Source organism: Heterocephalus glaber, unplaced genomic scaffold (assembly GCF_053883595.1).
Source record: "Heterocephalus glaber isolate CG9 unplaced genomic scaffold, H.glaber_assembly_v1.0 deba00001442, whole genome shotgun sequence".
Classification (NCBI taxonomy): domain Eukaryota; kingdom Metazoa; phylum Chordata; class Mammalia; order Rodentia; family Bathyergidae; genus Heterocephalus; species Heterocephalus glaber.
Genome location: NW_028258296.1, coordinates 55,700,918 through 55,717,095, shown reverse-complemented (window position 1 = coordinate 55,717,095; position 16,178 = coordinate 55,700,918). Strand labels below are relative to the sequence as shown.

At 40.8% G+C, this 16,178-nt stretch overlaps 1 long non-coding RNA gene across 1 annotated transcript; it reads left to right on the top strand.

The window, feature by feature from the left end:
• Positions 1–1,842: 1,842 nt before the first annotated feature.
• Positions 1,843–15,407, top strand: LOC147827765 (uncharacterized). Its single transcript, XR_015452083.1, has 3 exons — positions 1,843–6,793; positions 9,124–9,170; positions 10,735–15,407. It is a non-coding gene; the product is annotated as an uncharacterized LOC147827765 (long non-coding RNA).
• Positions 15,408–16,178: the final 771 nt, after the last annotated feature.

The window sequence follows — 16,178 nt, the reverse complement described above, 5'->3', positions numbered from 1 at the left end:
TCTTTGTTTTTAACAAATTGAAGAAACAGCTAATGGAATTGTTATGGGATAGACTTCTGTCTTCCCCCAGTATCTGCCCTTTCCTCTACTTCTCCCTTTTTAATAAACCTTGCCACTTCCACTGAGTTTTAACAAAGAATCTTTCTGCCTAGCTAGAGACATTTCTTAGTCTCCCTCTGTAGATGAGGTGTATCTAAGTGGCTAAATTCTTTTTTTTTTTTTGTACCGGGGATCGAACTCAGGACTTTGTACTTGCACAGCAGGCAGCGAAACCACTGAGCTAAATCCCCGGCCCCGTGGCTAAATTCTTGATAATGGCAGGTAAAGGGATCTTGTTTACAGATCTTGTATGTAGAAGATTGCCAAAAAAAGAAAAACAAGAAAAACGGAAAGCCACTAATTCCTTTAATGTCCCTTTGCAATATGGCTGCCACTCCACTCCACTCCAATCTGGACTTAGCCCCATAACTTGGTTAAGTGTAGCTCAGAGCCTTGTTAAGTGCTTTTGCATTGGGCTTTGGCGTCTCTTGCTGCTTTTGGAATCTAGCACTTGGTGACGAAGCTCAGGCCAGTGCTAGATTTTAGTCAGACACTAGGCAGCTTTTCTCATCACCAGCCAAGCATCAGACACCCGAATGGGGTCATCGGGAACCAGTCTAGCACCCAGTCCGCCTCCAGCTGATGGCCATGGACTAGTAGAAGACCCAGTTGAGCCCCATATAAACTTCTTTAGGAGCTAATAATTGATGGCTATGTTATGCTCCCAGATTTGTTTAGTTTGTTATGCAGTAGTACGATTGAATGATCATCCTTTTTCTCCTTTCCATTTCCCACAGCCTGGAATGTAGTTAGGGTGCCAGACCTGGCTTCATTAGAGGTAGAAGAAATAAAGCTAGGGAGAAAATTGAGACAAACTGTTTTTTTAGGGGGGGGGGTACCGGGGAGCAAACTCAGGACCTTGCGCTTGTGAGGCAGGTACGGCACCACTGAGCAACATCCCCGGCCCCTAAACTCAATTTTTTTGTCTCCTCTGTTACCTTAAACCTCTGGGCCTGACCCCTGCTCAGTGCTGCGTGTGGGCCTTTAACGAAGGAGAGCCTGTGGTGTACGGTTCATTAGCCTTCAGCTTACCTAGTTTATCGGCTCTCCCTTCCAGACTGGGGGTACCAAGAGAAGAGCAAGAAAAGTAACTTTCAGGGTTTCCAGTGACACCGAGTCTGCAGCTTTTAACAACACGCAGTTCCAGACACCCCTGGTGATGGCCTCGTGACGGTCAATCACCTGGGATTCCAGGAAAAGCAGAGGGTAGGGCTGACCTCCCTTCCCAGCCAGAACAGTCATCTCCCAGGACCCAAACTGCCCCTCAAGGCAGAGCAATTCCTCCGAAGCTGCTCAACCAGATCTGAAGTAACAACTGTCCGGTCCACCTCAGCTAATCCTTCAAAGCTGGCCATGTGTTGGCCAGTTGAACTTCCTCCAGTTAGTTGCTCAAGTCGAAGACTTACCTGTTCTCCCTTATTTTCTAACTCTGCCTGATAATTTTGCTGTGCCTGGCACTGCCACGTCCTGAATTTCTTTTTCTGTGACATGAGTCAAGAGCCTACCGGGAGCTGGGTTCAGTGGTGCATGCCTATAACCCCAGCACTGAGGGGGGCTGAGGCAAGAGGGTCCCAAGTTCAAGCCCAGCCCGGGCAACTCAGTGAGACCCCACCTCAAAATTAGAAAGAAAGAAAGAAAGAAGAAAGAAAGAAAGAGAGAGAGGGAGGGGGGAAGGGAGGGAGGGAGGAAGAAAAAGAAAAGAAAGAAAGAAAGGGAGGTAGGGAGGGAGGAAGAAAAAGAAAAGAAAGAAGAAAGAAGAAAGAAAGAAAGGGAGGGAGGGAGGAAGAAAAAAAAGAAGAAAAAAGAAAGAAAGAAAAAGAAAGAAAAAGGAAGGAGGGAGGGAGGGAAGAAGGAAGGAAGGAAGGAAGGAAGGAAGGAAGGATTGTGGATGTAGCTCAATGGTATCGTACTCCTGGGTTTGGCCCGCAGTTTCACAAAAAATACAAGTAAAAGAGAGAGGCTCTATTCCATGGGCTCAATTAAGGTCTATATTTCTTCAGGGGACTTCCTCTGAGCCTGTTCAGTGACAGCTATTCAGCTGAGGGCAATATTGTAAGGAACGAGAAAACAACATTAGCAAGAACTCTGTTCAGGGAAAAACCTCATGGAGTCAAGTACCCTGCCTATCCAAGACTACCCAGGACTACAATGTGAGAAATAAAATTCTATCTCTTTTAAGCCACACTATTTCCCCCTACCTCTTTATTATTGAATCTTACTTAGCCCATACCTAACAAATACATCAGCTAAAAATTAACCAAGTTGATCGTTAAATTTATTTATGATAGATCAGCATGTGATTTTTGCTATTGATATAAGTTCAAAGAATAGAATGAGACTATTTAAAATTTCAAAATTTCTTTCACTACTTATTTATATGAGCATAAGATTATCTCAACACAAGCATCTATGAAAAAAGAAAACAAATATAATTGATCTTGAGCCCTTTTTCATTTTTGCAAGAAGTAATATTCACAGACTATCCTCGTTCCAATCCAATATTCACAGGTTCAATCCTCAGGATTGAACCCAGGGCCTTGTGGATGCTAGGTGAGTGCTCTACAACTGAGCTACAACCCCAGCCTAGAAATATATTTTTCTAAAAAGCCAATCCATCAGCTTAAAAGTATATAAAATGTTGAGGTATTATGTTTAATAATTGTTTACCAAAATCTGTTGCTTAACCATATATTAGTAAGTTTTCAAAAATATTTACAACTTTGTGATCATAGAAAGTTAAAAAAAATCTGTTTTCAATTACTTATATATTTTATTACGGAAATGTATGACAGACTATTCAGAAATTTTTAAATCATGTATATCATATTAATCTTTGTGAGAGACAGAATGGAAGTATTCATTCCAAGAAGAAAAGGAAAAAATAATTAAATTCAAATATATGAACAATCATGTTAATCTAAAAAGGGTAAGCTAACCAGATCAGACTGTCTGATCAGATTTAATAAAATCCAACAATAAATTACATATATATGCAAGAGAATACTTTAAAGATGGTATGGAAAAGTTGATGATAAAAAGGATGGAAAAATATGAGTTGAACATTAAGCAAAAAGAAATTAGCCTTGGGCTGGGAATTTAGCTCAGTGGTTCTGCTGCCTGCCTCACAAGTGCAAGGGCCCTAGTTCGATCCCTGGTACCAAAAAAACAAAAACAAAAGCAATAACAAAAAAGAAATTAGAGCCAGGGATTTAGCTCAGTGGTTTTGCCGCCTGCTGCGCAAGCGCAAGGACCCGAGTTCGATCCCTGGTACCAAAAAAAAAAAAAAAAAGAAATTAGCCTTCTTATATTAATACCAGAAAAAATATTTTAAAATTTTAGAAATACAGTACAAAAGTGATTCTATATGATGATAAAAGACTTGATTCACTAAGGGAATATAATACTTACAATCTATATACACTTAATAAAATAATGTCAAATTATGTAATAACCTCAAACTATATAAAGAAAAATTTGAAAAACATAAGAAATGGAAACCATAGGAAGTTCCATAATAATAGCCATGCTTCAATATCTCTCAATTATTTATAAATGACAAAAAGGTATAAAATTTAAATAATCAAATTAACCTAAAATACATATAGAAATCTCTCCATCTAGCCATTAAGAATATATATTCTTGGACCAGGGATTTAGTTCAGTGGCACCGCACCTGCCTCGCAACTGCAAGGTCCTGAGTTCAATCCCTAATACCAAAAAAAAGAAGAAAGAATACATATTCTTCTCAAACAAGGAAATATTACAAAATTAATCATGTGCTAGCCATTAAGCCATTCTCAAAGAATCAATATCATAAAGACCACATTCTCTGCCATAGTGCAATTATCTTAGACGTTAAAAACAATAAAGATAATATTTTTAACAAACCCTTTTTCATGAACTGTGTCTTCTCAGCAGCATGGTGTAGGGGAAGAATGCACAGGTGGAGAATGTTTTTCGTTATCTTCAGCTTCCTTAGTGCTCATACATGCGGTATGACACAATGTAGATAAAACTGAGAACAAAGATCTGAGAAGGTTTACCAACTCCCCACCATTTATGAGGAAAACGACTCAAGGAGATGCTGCTCAGCCACAAAGGAAGGTGAAACTAATGACAGTAAGATCCAAGAAACCCCAGCCCCTCAGTAGGACCTGGAGAATGGAGAGAAATGAAAAGGAAAGGAGGTCCATTTGACTCTGACATTTGTAAATTCTCTTTTAAGAGGCACACATTTAATGCCATAATATTATATTTACTTTTCTTTGGATCCAACTATACTGCTTGATTTAATTGTAAATAATATTTATGTAATTGTGATGCTATTAGTGTTCCTTGTTGGTTTTTTATTTACAGAATGAATAAGCTTACATGTTACATAGATTAGTGTTACAGAACAAATATGAATGTTATAACTCTTGAAAATGTAAAATCTTATTTTAAAATTTTATTTTATTTTTGTTTTTTTGAGACAAGGTCTCAGTATGTAGTTCAAGCTGGCCTTGAACTTACTATGTACCCCAGGGTGGCCTTAACTCACAGTGACCCTCCTGCCTCAGCCTCCCAAGTGCTAGGACTACAGGCATGCGCCACCATGCCTGGCTAAAATGTAAAACTTTAATAAGTATTTTAAAAACTTTAGGTGGAAGCTGAGACAGAAGGATTGCAAGTTTGAGACCAGCTTGGGCAACTTAGTGACTTAGTGAAACCCTGTCTCAAAATAAAAATGGGCTGGAAATGTAACTCAGTGTAAAGGCCCTGGTTCAATCCCCAGTACTGTAAAAGAAAAAAAAAGTGGTTTAGAGTCAAAGGAAAGGAGATAAGATACATAACTGTGATTTCTCCAGTTTTCACAAAACAAAACAATAATGTCAAACTGATCTATGAAAAACCATGTAAAATAATAAATGTTTATAGATAATATTAAAAATTTATGAAGATGAGGACTAAAAGGACTAAAACATTACATGTTATTGCTAAATACTGAAAGAGGAGATGATATGAGTTAAATTTCTCATTTTTCATGGAAGATGATTAATAACTACCCATTGAAGTATCAAGAAATAAATCACATAATTTAAAATCAAAACCTTAACCTCAGAGGGGTTAAAGTAGAAAATATTAAAAGTGTCAAACTTTAAGGAGGTTATTTTAGGGATGGTGGGAGGGGAACCCAAAGGGCACTGTCTTCCCACCCTCTGAAAGCAGTTAGTTAGACATCCCCCAGGGGTCTGGTTCTTTTTTTTTGGGATGAGTGGAGAGGTACCGGGAATCAAACACGGGGCCTCACCCTTGCGGGACAGACACTACCGCTGAGCTACATTCCTGGCCCCAGGGCTTTAGTTCTTGAGGGCTTACATGCTTCAAAGATGAGGTGAAGGTGGACCCATACTCCACTGGGCGATTCCTTCAGAATCTACACCTGTGTCATTGCCAAGCCAAGGCACAATTCAGTGAATACCTCACGCTATTTTATAGCCACAAATTTTTGCCCACATTGTTTAATCTTCCTGAAAGACCTTCTTTTTTTTTTTCTGCCAATAAATTCTTAATCATCCAGTAAGTTCCAGCTAATTGCCCTACTGGTGGGGAAAACCACAAAAACAAACCAACCAACCAATAAACCTGATGAATACAGGAGAAAAGGAAGAAAGTGAAAATTAGCAATAGAAATGAGAAATAATCATAAAAATAAGAGGTTTTTGTATTACTCTAAAATCTTAGAAAAGCTGTTTGAAGAACTTTTATATAAAAAAAGCAAATGATCAAATTCATTCAGAAAAAGAATTAACCTGACCTAATCATGATACATTGTATACATGTATTGATATGTCACACTGTGCCCCATAATTATGTGTCAATTAAATATATATAATAAAAGTCTAACAATCATGGAATAAATTGAGAACATTTTTTGATACTATCCAGAAAGTATTACTTTGGGTAGTGTTCTTTTCCCTCTCTCTCTCTCGCTCTCTCTCTGTCTCTCTCTGTCTCTCTCTCTCATGTGGTATTAGGATTGAACCTAGGAAGTGTTTTTTAATTTTTTCTTTTGAGACAGGGTCTTGCTAAGTTGCCCAGGCTGGGCTCCAACTTTTGATCCTTCCTCAGCCGTCACAGTGGCTGACCATGCCCAGCATTACTTTGGATCATTTACAAGAAAATTCTTCAAAACAATTTTGATGCAAAGAAAGCATAAAGAGAATGATTATAGTACTGAGCTAGGAAATTAGGGTGTGGCAAAACTGGCTCGGGTAGTAGGCCTGACCTGTTAATTACAAGATCCTGGACACATGCGTAGAACAGTTCTCAAAGCTCTGCACCTTCGCGGGAGCTCCAGCAGGTTTTCAATAGGATGGCCTACACCTGACGTCAGCCTGAGCCGGATCCCAGCACCGTCTCAGGACCCACATTCTCAAGGTTTCCTTGAGATTTGGACAGTATAAAGGACACACTGACACCATAAAGAGCTTGTTATCGTTCCATGCTAACCCATGCCCGGCACAGCTTGTACTTTCATTTTTGCTGTCACTGTCTTTTTCTCTTTACTAGGCCCAACCTTGCTCTGCAGAGCTAGTTTCTCCCCATCTTCACTTTTACTTTCTTGAATAACCTTTGTCATTGTTTTTTTGCTTGTTTTGTCCAATTCTTCGTTGGAGATGAGAAGAACCTGGAATCTGACGCCAGACCCGAGGTGAGCAACCCAGAACCCAGTAATGTTTAGTTGGCAAGCCGCTTTTAGAAGCAGGTCACTTGATAACAGTTATAAAAATTCATGTGAAAATCTTAAATAAAATATTAACAAACCAATCCCTTAGGTTATAAAGAATAGAATGCACCATGGCAAATGGAGTAGGATTCATTGTTAAAATTCTTGTATAATATATATTAGAAGATCTATTAGTATGTGTACTAACATACTAATAAAGCAAAGAAGAAACTCACTATTATCTTCTAGTAAAATCTTACATTCATTCACACTAAAACTAAGTAAAATGGTAATGGATAAATAGTGTTTAATATAATAGAGAAATATATTTCTCAAAATTTTAGCATTAACAGTAAAATATAGTATCATTTCTATTAATATAGGAGCAAGGCAAGATTGCTTTCTATTATAGCTACTATTTTACATTGTTCTGGAAGTGTTAGTCATTGCATTTAGACAAAGAATTAAGTGGTATAAGTTATTGGAATCTTGAGGCAAAGTTACTTATACATAATAAAACTTACATCAAGATAGCATGTTATAGAATATTAAAAAAAAAACTACTCTTAACACCAGCCTTTTAAATTTCAGTGAAGGTTTTGGTAAAGAATAATAGTACATACAATAAAAGCATTGATAAAAAATAATAAATTAATATATAAAAATAAAATTAGATAAAGTGTTCACTTAACTACTCATTTTTCTAGAAACAACTCCTGGTCAGAAAATATGATAGAAGAAAAACCCCACTCATGATAGTAACAACCTCCCCCCAACCATTAAACGCCCAGGAAAAAAATGGAAAAAAATTTCTAATAGGATCTATAGGGTAAAAACTATGAAATGCTGTTAAGAAACATGAAATAAACTCTAAGTAAAAATGATTGTTTCTCTATCCTTATCTATAAAGTCACAATCCTAAAAAAGACAGTCCCAGCAGTAGCCCTCCCTGCTTCCCCTTTGAGCTGCTGTCACAACGTCATGCTGCCCACATCTCCACTGCCATGTCCTGGCAACTCCTGAGAAAACTGACTGGTTTGGTGACCTGGGTGGTGTGCAGCAACGAAACAATATTTAACTTGGAGAAGAAGCTAAGGAAGGACTGTGATTCTTCATCCTGCCCAGGGTCCTGGCTAAAAAGTAGAGACTTTCAAGCTCAACAGTTGGTGTTCGAAGTCTGGTCCTGCAACTTAATAGCTGTGCAATGTGGACAGGTTTCTTAGGCTCCTGTGTCAGTTCTGCTCAGTCCTTAATAAATGGGCACATTTGACAAATGCTGAGCCCTGATGGTAAGTCAGGCACCACAGGCACAGGGATGTTGGCTGAAGGAGCCGATGTGTATTTCGATGGTTGGAATCTGGCTTTGGCCCTTATTAGCTGTGTAAGTGTTGAGAAAGTTTCTTAGCCTCTCTGAAAATGAGTTTATTGATCTAGAACATGATCCCAGTGATATTGTTTCCCCAGGGTTGCTGTGAGGGTTAAATGAGGTAACTTATACAAACTCCTCAGCATGGTGCCCAGCACAGATTAAGTACTCAATAAACATTCGCCATGATTACTTTTATGGTTCCTCATAGTGGAGGAAATTTCCAGTGTCCCAGGCACATCCACATACATGACTATGTTTAGTTCTTGGAAAACACTGAGCTATTTTATTATATTAATTTGTCAATTGTACCATGCAGATAGAGACTTGGCAAAACCTTGCAACTTGCTTAAAATCTCAGCATCTACACAGAGGAGCTAGGATTCTAACCTGGATGAGGAGGGTTTTTTTTGTTTTTTTGAGACAGGGTCTCTCTAGTAGTTCAGGCTGGCCTTGAACTCGTGGTGATCCTCCTGCTTCAGCCTCCCAGGGCTGGGATTACACGCCCGGCTAGGAGTTTTTATCTTGGCGTCCCCTTTATCCCTATTGTCACCACCACTCATCCATTCAGGAACTGGTGTCATGCAAGAAGAGCTGTCATAAGATCAGGAACAAGGTCATGAAGTGGATCAAGGAATAGGAAAGGAGAACTTGGGAATGACGCACCTGGAGAAGCTGCAGGCCAGCAATGGAGTAAGACCTTGACGGGCTTGCTGGCCTGGGAGCAGGTTCCTGAGCATGCAGTGGGTGAAGCAAGGCTGGGGCGATCTGACTTAGTCCTGCTCTGCACAGCTAGCTGAGCCACGGTGAGAAGGTCTTGTCCCTCCCTGAGGCGTATTTCTGGAGGGACTGGTGCAGCGGCATGGGAGGGGTAGGGACTGTTTCCAAGTAGAGGGATGCAGACAGGCTCAGGGGCTCGGAGGTACTGATGCAGCTGGTCTCTCTGCAGGAGTAGCGGGCCTTCGCTGTGCCTACGGCTGAGTTGAACCAGAGCACGTAAGTCTTTCGTGGGCCCTTCAGGAGGAGTGGGAGCAGTAGGGGACTTTGGAGCAAGGATGCAAGGTTGCCCTCGGAAGTGACCTTGGTGTCCGGGATGGGGAGCGCCCTCGAATGCTGAGGATTGGCACCGTGGAGCCGGCGCGCTGGATGTGCGCTCCGACCACTAGAGGGCGCTGCCTCCCGGCCGAAGCCCGAGTGACCCTTCGCTCCACCCCCGCAGTTCACAGTCCAGCTTCGGTCCTCTGAGCCGCCAGGGTGTAGGTTAGGGTTTGGGGCCTGTCTAGGAAAACCCTAAAGTAGTAGTAGAGAACCCTAAAGTAGTAGAGATCCGGGAGGTCAAGATTGGGTCTGTGGGTCCCCGGGATTCAGCCCGAACATAAGCTGCCACTGAATCTCACTAGCAGGGAGGCGTGGGGCAGTGGCAAGTCTGGGGACATTCTGGCCTGTACACACTGCGAGCAGCTGTCCCCCCACTTCATAAAAAGTAGAACGCTCCGGAGATGCGGGTGCAACCTAAGTTGACATCCTCACCTCTGAGTCTTCCCCTTTGAGCTGCGTTGGCCACAGGTCTCTCTGGGTGGGGACACAGCTTGGCAGGAGGTTGACAATGGCAACAAACGCCCCCCTCTCCCCACCTCTTTAAGGAGGGTGGGGGCACCAATCGTTGGTTGCATCTCGTGGACTCCTAGGTTCAAATCCCACCTCGTTCGTGTGGTCCTGGGCCTAGTTCAGCCTCACCTGTGCCTTTGTGCTCCACTTCTTCACGGGAACGTGTCGGTGAAATAATGTAATTCTTTGCCCAAGATTTTTGGAGAGTGCTTGCTCCTGCATAGTGCTTGCGGTAGCTGGACTGTAGCTGGAACAGGATTGAAAGGAAGTGGCTCCACTGACCCTGCCACCCAAGGCCAAATCTAACCACTCAGAGGGGCTGCAGGGTCTGCTCTCAACCCCACAAATACCTCAGTGGCAGATTTCCCACAAAACGGAGGCAAATGTCCCAGCCCCAGAGCTGAGACTTCAGTAACAACTGTAAAGAGGTTGTAAAATTTATTTTTCAATCTCCACTACCTGACCTTTTAAAATAGAACCAGACAGGTAGGAAACTGAAATTAGAGCCAGGAGGCCCGTGGAGCACTTTTGGCTGTTCGCAGGCATCTACTGGGACCCCTCTGAGCACAGAGGGCAGGGCTGTGTGCCTAGCTCTGGACAATGCACTGAAAGGGAAATGGTGCGTCACTTTGGAGCTGAGCATCTAATTGACTCCAGATCTTGCTTCACTCTGTGGCAGGTTATTCAGTAATGTTTGGGATGAGAGCCACTGTCTTAGCCCTGGCATCTCAATGACAGTGATATGCAGAGCCTCCCTGTTGATTTATTATAGATAATGAAGCTTGAGCAAGAAATCACATCTTGTAACTGATCATGGGAGTGTTTCTAAACCCTGTATGTTCAATATCCCAAAGTCACATTGGCAGTTATGTAGTTGACAAGTCACAAATTCTCTATAGGGTGATTGTGACAACATTTCTGATTGATCTTTGCACTTTCTTGTCAACCCTAGTCACTGCATTTTTCCCTCTTTGTTATGCCAACCCCCGTGCCCATTGCTGAGAGATACTTCTATTTGAATGGAAGCAACACTTTTGTTTTCATGGAAACCTGAACAGATTTGGTAAGGAGGCTACATGGGGGAGATCCTTGATAGAAAATTAGAGTATTCCATTTCTGGAACATCTACTCTTGTCTCCTGACACTATCGGGAAAGAAGATATCGATGAGATTAGGACAATAGCATTGACAAGTCGTACGGATTCTTATCTGGTAAGATTAGTGATAGACCCTGGTTTTCAGACCATTTTGTACAATGAATAAACTCACAGTATTTGATTTTTTCTATGTTACATATAAAGGACACAGAAATTTTTGGATATATACCAAATAAAAATATTAAGAAAAGTAGATATGCCAAAGAATATTTATTTTCAAAACCATTAACTGTACAGTGGAAGAAAATTTAGGGAGCAAATGAATCACAGAATTTGGGTTAAGAGATCTACTTCCAGGAAGACGGTGGAATAGTGAACAGCAGAGAAACAGCCTCTCTGAGGTTTGGTGTCTAGATGCTGGAATAGAGCAACGAGAGGAAGAGCAGAAACCAGGAAGTGGGTCCCTGGGACCCAGCAAGGATCTAAAGTGAGAATTGAGGACCATGGGGTGAGTGAAGAGAGAGACCTCAACCCAGAACAAAGAGGTGGCAAGCAGCACTTTCTCCCTAGGCCGTGACTCACTGTGTAGGAGGGGCAGCTTGAACCTGCAGACTCATGGTGACTGATGACGACCCCAAGGCCTCTGCAGAGAAATGCACTAGTGGAATGGAGCAGTGGACACAGTGGACTACAGTGGTTGGTGAGTTATATGGGCTCAGATGTCTCCCAGGAGAGGGCGATTGGCGAGTAGCCATCTTGGAAAGGGGCCGCCTGAGCTCGGAACTCAGAGAAGCTGTGGGCTGGCTCCATCTAGCAGCTCCCAGTGTCAGGGTGAGGCAAAACGAAGTTCAAATTGGCAGGAGGTCAAGGAGCCAAGTTCAAGCTGGCAGGAGGCACATGGAGTGTTGTAGGCTGAACAAATTGGGTTCCCGCCTCACAGCCAGAAACCACCCTGAACTTCAGTGGAACTAAAGGTGCAAGCTTGCTGGAATTCTATTCCGATAAAGGACTATTATCTAGACTATATAAAGAACTCAAAACAATCAGACCCCTTAAATGTAAAGACCCAATGCAAAAATTGGCATCTAAAATAAAAAGACACTTCTCAGCTGAAGAATTAGAAATGGCAAATAAATATATGAAAAAGTGTTCAACATCACTGGTCATTCATGAAATGCAAATTAAAACAACACTGAGATTCCATCTCACTCTAGAAATAATGGCTGCTGTCAGGAAATCAACCAATAACAAATGCTGGAGGGGCTGTGGGGAGAAAGGAACCCTTCTCCATTGTTGGTGGGAGTGCAGACTGGTGCAACCACTGTGGAAATAAGTGTGGAGATTTCTCAAAGAACTAAAACTAGAGGTTTCATTTGACCCAGCTATACCTCTTCTTGGTATCTTCCCAAAAGAATGAAAAGCATCATACCACAGTGATATATGCATACCTATGTTTACAGCAGCACAGTTTGTAGTAGCTAAAACTTGGAAACAGCCCAAATGCCCATCAACTGATGAATGGATAAAGATGTGGTTTTTTTGATATACAATGGAGTACTACTCTGCCGTAAAGAAGGATGAGCTTCAGACATTTTTAGCTAAATGGATGCACCTTGAGACCATACTTTTTTTTTTTTTTTTCAGTCCTGGGGATTGAACTTGGGTCCTTGCACTTTCAGAGCAGGCAGCGGAATCACTGAGCTAAATCCCTGGCCCAAAGACCATACTCTTAAGTGACATAAATCAGACACACATGTTTAACTACTGCATTGTTTCTCTGGTGTGAGAAACTGAAAGTATAAATAAGGACTGAGAGGTATAACAGATGTTGGGAAATGGGAAGAAAATGTTCAAATGGCAAGGGGAACAAGGGAGAAAGGAAGGAAGGGACAAGAAAAAAAGTGAAAATAGAAGGAAAAAATGGAAATGAAGCTTTTGTACATAGGGAGGGGAGGGAGCTTAAGGGGGGAAAGGGATAAAATAAAAGAAAATAAAATGTATTTTTAAAAAAAGCTTGCTAGGATTATCCACTACCCTGCTGTAATTCTACAGCTGGCTTGCTGGGATTAATCAACACAGATCTGGACCTCTGTCTGCTCACGTTGTCTACTAGTGACAGCAGAGACATGCCTTATTTTCTTCTTTTCTTCTTTTCCCCAGTACCAGGAATCAAACTCAGGACCTTGCACTTGCCAGGCAGGCACAGCACCACTGAGCTACCTCCCTGGCCCTTCTTTTCTTCTCTTGTTTTTGTTTTCTTTTTTTCTTGATTGTTTGCTTTTGTTTTTATACGAGTGTGAAAATTGTTTCTAGTTTTGTTGTTCTGTTGTTCTTTTTTTTTTTTTTTTGTACCAGGAACTGAACTCAGGACCTTGTGTTTGTTTGTCAGGCAGGAATGGCACCACTGTGCTACATCCCTGGCACCCATTCTGTTTTTCTTATTTTTATTTCTTCCTTCTCTCTTTTCCTCTTATTCTTCGCCAGTTTCCCAAAGTTTGCATAATCTTCCTTTGTCCTCCAGCCTTGCTTTTAATCTCTTCCTCTTCTTCTATTTCTATATCCCCCCCAAGCTCTATTAAATTTTTTCCCCTGAGAGTAAAATCACCATACTGAGTGCATATTTAATGTATATAATTTTCTAGTTTATTTTAGATTTTGGTGTATAAATCGTAAATATAGTTCATATGGGTAAAGATGAAAAATTAATTTTTACCACAGTTTGTCATTTTCTAGGCTGTGTGTGATACTATTGTTATTGCTGATTTTACTATCTTAGCAAAGGTGATATAATTATCCTAATCAGTTATTCTTCCTGGTAAGCCAATAGTGAGCTTGCCTAAGGATAATAAACAATACTATAGGACAGTGCCAAAGAACCAGGGGCTAGGCCAAATAGGCAGCAACTTCTCATCCTCAACAAATTGAACAGGTAGGATCTTGCAACACACTCAAAACCCAAAAGCCAGCATCACCCGGAAGACATCTCTAAGAAGTAGTCATTTCCTAAGGGTTCTAAATACTAGCAATAAAGCCATTTGCCTTAAGCAATTGTCAAGCATCAACCCAGGAATTAAACTAAAAAAAACCCCTAGAAAATGAGAGGACACTTAAGCAAGATGCAGTCCCAAACTTCCAGCTCACCAAAGGCAAACCCAGGGGGCACTGAGGTGGGACAATTGGAAAGCCACCCACCCGGACCCTCTCACGTGGTTATAGGGGAAGTAAAAAGCAGATGAATGAGGCTCCAGGAAAAATCACATCAGAAATAGTTTCTCACTCCAGAAGGAATGGTTATTATCAAGGAATCAACCAATAACAAATACTGGAGGGGCTGTGGGGAAAAAGGAACGCTTCTCCACTGCTGGTGGGAGTGTAGACTAGTGCAACCACTGTGGAAATCAGTGTGGAGATTCCTCAGAAAACTAAAAATAGAGGTTTACCATTCAACTCAGCTATTCCCCTCCTGGGTATCTTCCTGAAAGAATTAAAAGCATCATACCACAGCAATATATGCATACTCATGTTTATAGTGGCACAGTTTGTAATAGCTAAATCTTGGAAAAAGCCCAAATGCCCATCAACCGATGAATGGATAAAGATGTGGTTTTTTAATACAATGGAGCACTTCTCTGGCATAAAGAAGGATAAGCTTGAGACATTTCTAGCTAAACAGATGCACCTTGAGACCATACTCTTAAGTGAAGTAAATTGGACACACGTGTTTAAATACTGCATTGTTTCTCTGGTGTGAGAAACTGCAAGTGTAAATAAGGACCAACATGTATAATAGATCCTGGGAAATGGGAAGGAAATGTTCAAATGAGGAGAACATTGGAGCGGGGAGGGGGAAAGGAAAGAAGGGACAAAAAAAAGAGAATAGAAGGAAAAAGTGGAAATAAAACTTTTGTAAATAAGGACAGGAAGAGGAGTTGAAGGGAGGGGAGGGGATTGGGGAAAAAAGAAGAAGCAAGATACATCACGTACAGGTACAAATTTCCTATGATGAATGTTATCATAATGTTTATCTAAAATGTATCAAGAAAATTTTTAAAATGCAGGAAAAAAATTGAATTAGAAAGAATGTTAAGACATACCAGGTCATTTTCTCAGTTTCACAGATGAGAAAATTGAAGCCCCCAAAGGTTAACGACTTTCCTGGAATCCAGACAGTTATTTGATGGGATAATTTGATTTAAATCAATTGCTATTTCCCCTGTATCACATAATTTCAAGGGTCTCATAAAGATAAGATTGTTACATTCTGCCTTGGCACCTGGACTGAAAGCCACCCAAACAGAAGTCCATTTATATACAACAGAAAGTTTCAAGGAAAAGTAGGTCCTTGTACATGATATTGTAGTACACATATTACTCATTTCAGATCATTTTGAAAGATAGGAACAAATTATAATTTATTTTTTATTTCCCAACTCTTCAATATTAAAGATTTCAGACTGAATGTATTCCAGTTCAGAGAATAGAATCCATGCGCCAGTGGTGGTATTGTTTTCAAGCATTAACTAGACACGCAGACAAACATTAGATTACTATATATATATCTTTTAGCTTTGAGTAAAATTAGGGATTTTTCTGGGGATGAAAAATTTTTTTCATAAACTTCAAAGCATAAGCAAGTTGATTTCCTTCTCCTATAGCCACTATATATAATTAAGCTCTAGACTCCTGTTGGCTTTTCCTTCAAAAGACTCTTGTATTTCTCATTGTTCTCCCAGTGGTTTGTTAAAGTCCAAATCCTCAGCTTGGCATTTATACTTCTGTTAAGGATGCTTAACCTTGCCCCAGATGGACCGTGGCCTCCTTTGGTGGTCAGGGGAAGCATATGGCACCCCTTGGCAGAAAAACGATAGGGGCCGGGGATTTACCTCAGTGGCACCGTGTCTGCTTTGCAAGCACAAGGTCCTGAGTTCGATCTCCGGTTAACCCCCCCCCCCCCGCAAAGAATACGATATAAAAATTAATAAAATACATAGGGTAAGAGAGAAATTCTATCAAGACAGTTATCAGAACTATTAGGAGAATGTGTGGTAGAGTAGTACACATGCTCCTTTAGATCCAGCATCACGCTAATAACTATCCTAATTTCTTTGAAGTGATAAGTGTAAATGACATTTGGAGACATCTGTGGCAATTTAAAGGGGATTTGAAAATATCTATGATTTCTGTTGATGGTGGTTTTACTGCCTAAATTTATAATCAAAGCAAATGCTAACTCCCAGTTAGAGACTGGTGAAAACAAAGGTGTATTTTCTCCTTTTAAATTCACAAATCCCATCAGCGA